Raw genomic sequence first — 8944 nt, 5'->3', positions numbered from 1 at the left:
ATATATATATATATATATATATATATATATATATATATATATATATATATATATATATGTTTATACACATAAGTTTGTTCCACAAAATGTCTAAAATAGTGTATTCCATAATCTTGCAAAAGGATATAGCTGTAGTTGCAATAATTATTTAGTTTTATTAAGATATGTATATTTAAAAATACACAAAACAAATTAATTATTTAATTTGAAATACCGGAAAACACATAATATCATAAAAAAAGTTTATTTTATACCTTCAAAAAACTAGACTTTTTTCCGAGGCACACCAACTAATCACCACGGTACACCAGTGTGCCGCGGCGCACACTTTGCAAAACAACGATTTAAATTATCGAATCGAAAAATCGAGTTTGTAAAATTACTTATTTAAAAAAATCGATATTTAATTCGGTTTTTTATTCGATCTCCCTGTCTATGTGTATGTACATGCTTACTTTATTCAGGGGATGAAGCCAGCGGGCTCTGACGATATTTCCTTGTTCAATCATTCAATGTAACGCCCGATACTATTCCAATAATTATATTTATGGACCGCATGTTGTTTAATTAAGAGGTCAGTCCCACCCTTATCGTTTCAATTGGCACCCTATACTGAATAAATGTACTATGTTATATCCAACAACTGGAAAAATACAATATATGTATATTTATATATATTTATTTTAAGCAGAAACTCTTATATTAGTATGTGAGGTCCGAATCCTGGATTATAATCACACACATGAGAAACGCCAGAAAATACCATTTTCATTTTTATTATTTTAGCTTATAATTTGACCAGATAATTTATTTACAACATTTTGAGTGGGTCCAAATACTTGTTCACAAAATCTGGATTATCTCCAATTACAGGAGTTATTTTCAAATGGGTATGGTCGCTATTTATAGTGTTTTTACTGATAGATTATTGGTTTATATATATATATATGTATATATATATATATATATATATATATATATATATATATATATATATATATATATATATATATATATATATATATATATAAATATATATACATATATTTATATATTATATATATATATATTTATATATATATATATATAAATATATATATATATATATATATATATATATATATATATATATATATATATATATATATATATATATATATATATATATATATATATATAAATATATTTACATATATATATATATAAATATATATATATATATATATATATACATATATAATATATATATATATATATATATATATATATATATATATATATATATATATATATATATATATATATATATATATATATATATATATATATATATATATATATTTATATATGTATATATATATATATATATATATATATATATATATTTATATATATATATATATGTAAATATATTTATATATATATATATATATATATATATATATATATATATATATATATATATATATATATATATATATATATATATATATATATATATATATATATATATATATATATATATATATATATATATATATAAATATATATATATTTATATATATATATAAACAAATTCACTATATATTACGATCAAGATAACATCGCATCGGTTTATGTGGTGCCTAGTTGTACCACTTATGATACCATAGGGTCTGAGGATATATATATATATATATATATATATATATATATATATATATATATATATATATATATATATATATATATATATATATATATATATATATATATATATATATATATATATATATATATATATATATATATATATATATATATATATGTATGTATGTATGTATGTATGTACATATGTATGTACGATAATTGGTTCATAAATATTTTGTACTGGAAAAGTAAAATTTTCATTGTAAGGATCATGTAAGGGTTAACACAAGGGAAAACTTCCTTTGAAATTTCCCATTGGTGGTCTCTTATGATGCTTCAGTTTACTTTAAGGTTTTCCCCATTATTTGGGTAAATACGATTACATGCTATGAAACTTTATTCGCCTGAAACCGTCTTCATTTCAAAGACCCCATCGGAGACAAAAATGAAATATATTTTGTGTATTAAAATCATTGTTTACTTTGTGGTTTGGTAATATTAAAATCTCCTTATCATTCATCGTTCACTGTTCACTTATTAGAGTGGTATTACACAAAGTGAACGATGAATGACGTTGAAGGAGAATGTATTTTGTTTTGAATTACCTAACGTCCAAGTGACTCTGAAATCTAGCTACGGCTTATGCAACACCGCTTATCATGACCCTACTCAGGCTTCAACTTTTTATGCTTCATAGCCTATGACTACTCGTGAGTGGATTTACTCTTCATGTTTAAAGTTACTATAATTTTATGTGTCTGCCTCCGTAGTGTAATGGTCAGCACGCTCGGCTACCGTTCTGGAGGTCCCTGGTTCGATTCCCAGGGGGGTCAAATAAATACAAGTGATTTTTTCACTGTAATATTTATTCAATATTACCCTTGACTGGTACCTGAAGCGGAGGGCTGATCACCTTTCCTTCATGTATAAAGGATCAAGATAATACTGCGTTTATATAAAGCAGTGCCCTATGCACCATTGGGGTGCGGATAAGGGTTTTATATACATTATATAATTTCATGTAAGTCATGAGTGAAAATTCTAGGCAAAAACACTAGGTTTATAAAAATAAATTAGGCGATACCCTTTATTCTAAGGCGAGACTTATATTCCATAGCCCGCAACATAATTTTTTTGACGCCGGGCAACATTTGACTTAAAACACCGTTTATATGATAATGTTGATTGCATTTACAGTCGTAAATGTCCATTTTAAAACATTTTGAGTGTGTCCAAATACTTGTTCACAAAATCTGGATTATCTCCAATTACAGGAGTTATTTTCATATTATTTTTTGACATCTCATCAAAGATGAAGAAGAATATGGAAGTCTGGGCATTTACGGGGCTTACGACCAAAAAACCAATATTTAAAAAATATTGGTTTTTTGGTCGTCGTTACCGACATCACCTATCTGATGATGTCGGTAACGACGAAACCCGGTCGCTGGTCAAATAAAAAAGTGGAAAAGCTAAAAATATTGGTTTTAATCTAATAAGAAATTTAAAATGCAATTCCATCACGAAGTGTCAGTGGATAATATAAATCTACATGCATAACTGAAAATTGACGATTTTTGATAAATGACGTTGTTGAAAGGAATGAGCGATATGTGGCTCAAAGAATCGCCGAACAAATGTGGAACTGGGCAGGTCATGTGGCACGTATGTCTGAGGGTATACGGAAGAAGAAGATGCTTTTAACAGGACTCAGAAGCGCGGGTAGGCCCCAGACAAGATGGTCTGATGACATTAAGAAAGTAGCTGGCCTGCACTGGAAGAGAGTCGCGTCCAACAGACAACTGTGGAAGTCCAAGAGGGAGGCCTTTGTTCAATACTGGACACAAGAAGGAGGCTGATGTATGAGTGGTAGTAAACATAGAACAACCTTACTCAAGTAACAACCTTAGCAAGTCGTAAAAAAGTCTCACGTCATAGTTTTCAAGTTCTACGTCAGCCGTGCGTCATTATTTACACATTTCAGAAACCAAAGTGCGTAAAGACTATAGCGTCAAAAATCCGCGCGGCCTCGCTTGTCCACTTATTAACTTGATCATTAATTACAGTGAATCACGGATTTAACATTTTCCCGCCAATTGCGCGTAATAATGTCATATTATTTTTTGACATCTCAACAAAGATGAAGAAGAATATGGATGTCTGGGCATTTACGGGGCTTACGATCATCATAGCTGGTTTAAGTGATCACTTTACACACGTGTAACATTCTCCTATTCTATCCATGATTGACAACCACACTACTCAAATTCTTGGTAGTTCTATACCTACATATGATTTAATTTTGAAACAACAACTACACTGTTTTTCCCACTTTTGTTTTATTTAACCAGAGACTGGGTTTCGTCGTTACCGACATTTTCAGACTGGTGATAGACACACTGTTCGTTAATTATATGAAGCCAAGGTGATCAGCCCTCCTTACCTTTCAATAACACTTTTCTTTTCAAAACCATATATTTACTTATTTTTTCCATACAAAATGTTTAGAGCACAAAAATTATTATTATTTAATTATGTTAAATGTTGCCTGGGTTTAAAAATAATTAAGTTGAGGGCCATCGATTATCCCGCCCTAAATTGAACATAACCATCGTACCTTTTATAAATAATGGCTTCTCTGACAAATTAATGTCTGTTATTTTAAGACTTCTCTAAAATTCTAATTAATTACCTTTCCATGAATAATTTAATAAGAAAAAGTAATTAAAAGAATTATTGCAAAGTGTTGATATTGGAAAAAAGGAATTTTCTGGAATAATTTATTTTCCCGGGACAAATTTCATACTGAGATCATAAATTTTAATTATAAAGTTTTTTTAAATTCTTCTTTGATGTTGCTTTCTACTGACGCGACGTAAAAAAAACAATTTAATTAATATTAACGAGAGAATTTAAACTTTATTTACTAGTTTTTTGGTGGCTGTTATTTTATTTTCATTTTTTCTTCTTCTTCTTCGTTCTTCTTATAGATCCTCAGATCAGTTTGTTCCGTTATCCGTCTCTTGTGACGTGGACTGGCAGCTGTCACACCATCGCTTTGGAGGTCTTCCAGGTGGTCTTCTTTTATCTGGGTTCTCTTAAAGAGCAATTCGGCCCAGTCTGTTTTCATGCATTCTATTGACATGGGCATTCCAGAATCGTCTTCGCTGTCTTCCCCATCTGACTATATCCTCCGTACTACACATTTTCCCAATTTCCGTGTTCCTTATTTGGTCTCTTAACGTGTTTCCAGTTATGCACCTCAATGTCCTCATTTCTGGAGTTTTTAGAAGAGATTTGGTTCTCGCTGTGTCTGCTCTGGTCTCTATCCCATATGTGCAAACAGTCTTGCACGTGTCTTATATATTTCAAATTTGCTTTCCTTTCAGTATTCATATGACCATGTAACATTCAGTAACCATTTTGACGAAACAATATTTTTTTTTAATTGTTAATTAAATTTGATGAACGACATTTTGAGTGTGTCTAAATACTTGTTCACAAATCTGAATTATCTCCAATTATAGGAGTTATTTTTTATATTATTTTTTACATTTGAATGTTACACGTGTTTAAAGTGATCACTTAAACCATGACGGTCGTAAGCCCCGTAAATGCCCAGACTTCCATATTCTTCTTTATATATGTTGAGATGTCAAAAAATAATGTGATGAAGCATCTATTGAGTTACTTATACGAAGGAAGAGGTAAATCTGATCATTGGGCTAAAGACCTGGCATTGGCTGGCATGAGTGATCACTTTACTATAAACTATAGTTCAATATATTCTTGACCCTTGTCTACACCCAAGAGCAGTTTGGGCCAGTATATTTTCTAGCATTCTATTGGCATTCCAGAATCGTCTTCACTGTCTTCCCCATCTGACTATATCTTCCGTACTATACATTTTCCAATTTTCCGTTTTCTTCCTTTCTCTCTATTAACTCATGCACAAAAATGGACAAAAAAGTCTTGTTTTTGGTCGAAAAAATTCTGTCATATCGTAGTCATATAAGAGACGGTGACCAAGTGCATTTTTTTTTACGAAAACGTGATTATTGACTATTTGATATCTTACTAGCTTAATATTGCCCTGAAAAAATCCCAAAGGATTTTAAACTTGGAAGTATAATATATTGACTTGTTAAAAACGACTAACTGCGTTGATGTTTATTTTCTTGCCAAGCAGTGATTTAAATGGCCCTCCTGAACATTTTACGTTTTGTTAGTTGGTCACTATCTCTTATACGACTACGATATTTTCATACTTTGAGTTCTACGTAGAGATAAATAATAAAAAAATCTGTCTGCTTTTTGAATTGTTTTGAAATGACTAAGTCTGCGACTCTAAAGACCCCACCAGGCGCTCAGAAGGTTAAAGGAGTTCCGTGATGTTAAGTCAATATTATCTTCGATGGAAACTTGAAAGTACGCTTTGTAAATGATATTGTTCAGAGTCTACAAAAGGTTTTCATTTCAATTATTCCAGAGGGAAATTAAAATAATTTTTAGAATTTAATGTTGCAAGTACAAAAACACCGGTTTTGTTACAAAGTAAATATAGTAGTTGCCCCATTATTTATAGAAGTAACTTACCATCACGCCTATAATTGTGACGCACTCGCTCGCAAACGAAGTCACATCCTTAGAGGACCTTTACTGGACTCCGAGAAGGTGAAGCTCCTACCACCAAGACAGGTCGTGAATTACATGACTCACGTAGGTCTTGGAAGTGAGCTGTGATACAGAGGGAGGTCACAATAGACCTAATATGGTCGCAGTGACATAAGGGATGCAAGATCTCTTGACCTCAAAAAAAAATTTCACGCCACTTATCCGCAGGGGTAGGCAGAAAATAGAATGCCACACCAGTTTTTAGAATGTTTTTATGGATATACTAGTGAAACGATTAGGATAAAAAACATATATATTTATTCTTAATCATATAAAAATAACTACCTACCATCACCCTGCTTCTTGGCAGGGATAGACAGAGATAATAGAACGCCACACTAATCTGTCTTTGAAATAAATATTCGCCTCTTCCACATTCATGATTCTCTTCATACATACCCACTGATTATTCCGACTTCTGAGCTGACCACGCCCAATCATTTGAAAGAGGTACTTGATTATGCCGAGTTTTACTCGGCCTTTCTCTGCTCCTATTTCTAAGTTTATTCGCCTCATAAATTTGTATTATTTTTCTTTATTCACTCATGTGTTACATATCCAAACTATCTCAACACACCTCTCAATTTATTTATTTTTATAACGTTGAGGACATCGAACATATGCACGAAAAAATTCAGAGATTTATAAAATAAAACAAATTTGTTTTTATTTATTGATTTGGCGTTTAATTACTAGAATTCCATTTTAATTTATGTATCAATTTTTAAATCAAACACAGATTTTTTGAGTCTACTAAGTTGTATTTTATTGAAAACCACATAAAAATGTATATTGTGACAATTGTTTCGCCTAATTATGGGATTTTCAAACGAATGTTTGAAAATGCCATAACTTTATTATAACATAACCAACATTTTGAGTGTGTCCAAATACTTGTTCACAAAATCTGGATTATCTCCAATTACAGGAGTTATTTTCATATAATTTTTTAATGTTACACGTGTGTAAAGGGATCACTTAAACCAGCCTATGACTGTCGTCAGCCCCGTAAATGCCCAGACTTCCATATTCTTCTTCATCTTTGATGAGATGTCAAAAAAATATATGACATAACCACACAAATTTATAAAATGTGCCACAAAGTATCTGAGAAAAACATTGAAGAAAAAATGAAGAGGGTCTATTAATTGATTTGTGAGGCTTCTCATATCGCTCACTCCTTTCAAGAACGTCATAAATCAAAAATCGACAATTTTCAGTTGTGCATGTTTTCAGAATGCCCAGAAAATGTACTATATCCCAGCAAAAGGGGCATATTTTTAACTTAATATTTACCCGCTACAGGGCAGAAAGTGTTGTTTTTGCATTTTGAAGAAAAGGTATTGTTTAATTATTTTTTTTAAATATACTAAATTTTTTTCAAATGAAGAAAAAACCTTCAGGTTTTACCTAAAAAGATCTGCTGCGCAGTAAAAAGTTCAATAAGTGGCTTGATACTTATTTTTAATACATTGTAATTTAATACTTTTGTAATTACTAATTATTATATTCTTAAACTTTAAAAACGTTCTCCTGAAAAATCAAGTATTTTGATTTATGACGTTCTTAAAAGGAGTGAGCGATATGCTAAGAGCGTCTCTGCATAGGCTACGTAATGCAGTGTATGGCTGTCATCACACACTGCAGTACAGGAGTTATTTCCGAATGTCGATTGGGTGGAAATTTGATTGATATGCAATTAACCTTACACTCTATTTTCATCCATTCAGTATGGAAGTCCGAGATCATACATATCGCTCACTCCTTTCAACAACGTCATATTTCAAAAATCGTCAAATTTCAGTTGTGCATGTTTTCAGAATGCCCTGAAAATGTACTATATCCCAGCAAAAGCGGCATATTTTCAACATAATATTTACCCGCTATAGGGCAGAAAGTATTGTTTTCGCATTTTGAATAAAAGGTTTTGTTGAATTATTTTTTGAATATACTAAAAAATCTTCAAATGGAGAAAAAAACATTCAGGTTTTACCTCAAAAGATCTTTTGCATTGTAAAAAGTTCGATAAATGGCTAGATATTTATTTTTAATACATTTTATTATATTTTTAAACTTTAAAAACAATCTTCTGAAAAATCAAGTTTTTTTGATATATGACGTTGTTGAAAGGAGTGAGCGATGTGTATAATAATTACATATACAAAACGTTATTGACATTTTTTAAATAAATTAAATATTTTTCAAATGGAGAAAAAAACATTCAGGTATTACCTCAAAAGATCTGTTGTATAGTAAAAAGTTCAATAAGTGGCTTGATATTTATTTTTAATACATTTCATTATATTTTTAAACTTTAAAAACGATCTCCTGAAAAATGATTTTTTTTATATACCATATGACGTTGTTAAAAAGAGTGAGCGATTTGTGCACATTTTATCGTGATAAGTTCTAAATGATCGAATATAAAAACCGAATTAAGAAGCAGTAATTTAATTCGGTTTTTAGATTCGATTACCAATGCCCACTTATACTAAAAGAATATCATTGTGTATTAAGGTTGTCGTGTTTGCTGTATACTTTCAAACTTTTAGCAAATTGTCTTCAGACTTTTCGACATCTTATTCAGCCATAACGAAATGAAACATTAAGTTAATTATTTAAGGGACTTGAATCAATATGG

Source organism: Brachycentrus maculatus, unplaced genomic scaffold (assembly GCF_059751285.1).
Source record: "Brachycentrus maculatus isolate JH-2025_06_01 unplaced genomic scaffold, ASM5975128v1 h1tg000210l, whole genome shotgun sequence".
Taxonomy (NCBI): Eukaryota; Metazoa; Arthropoda; class Insecta; order Trichoptera; family Brachycentridae; genus Brachycentrus; species Brachycentrus maculatus.
This window is presented reverse-complemented; position numbering follows the sequence as displayed.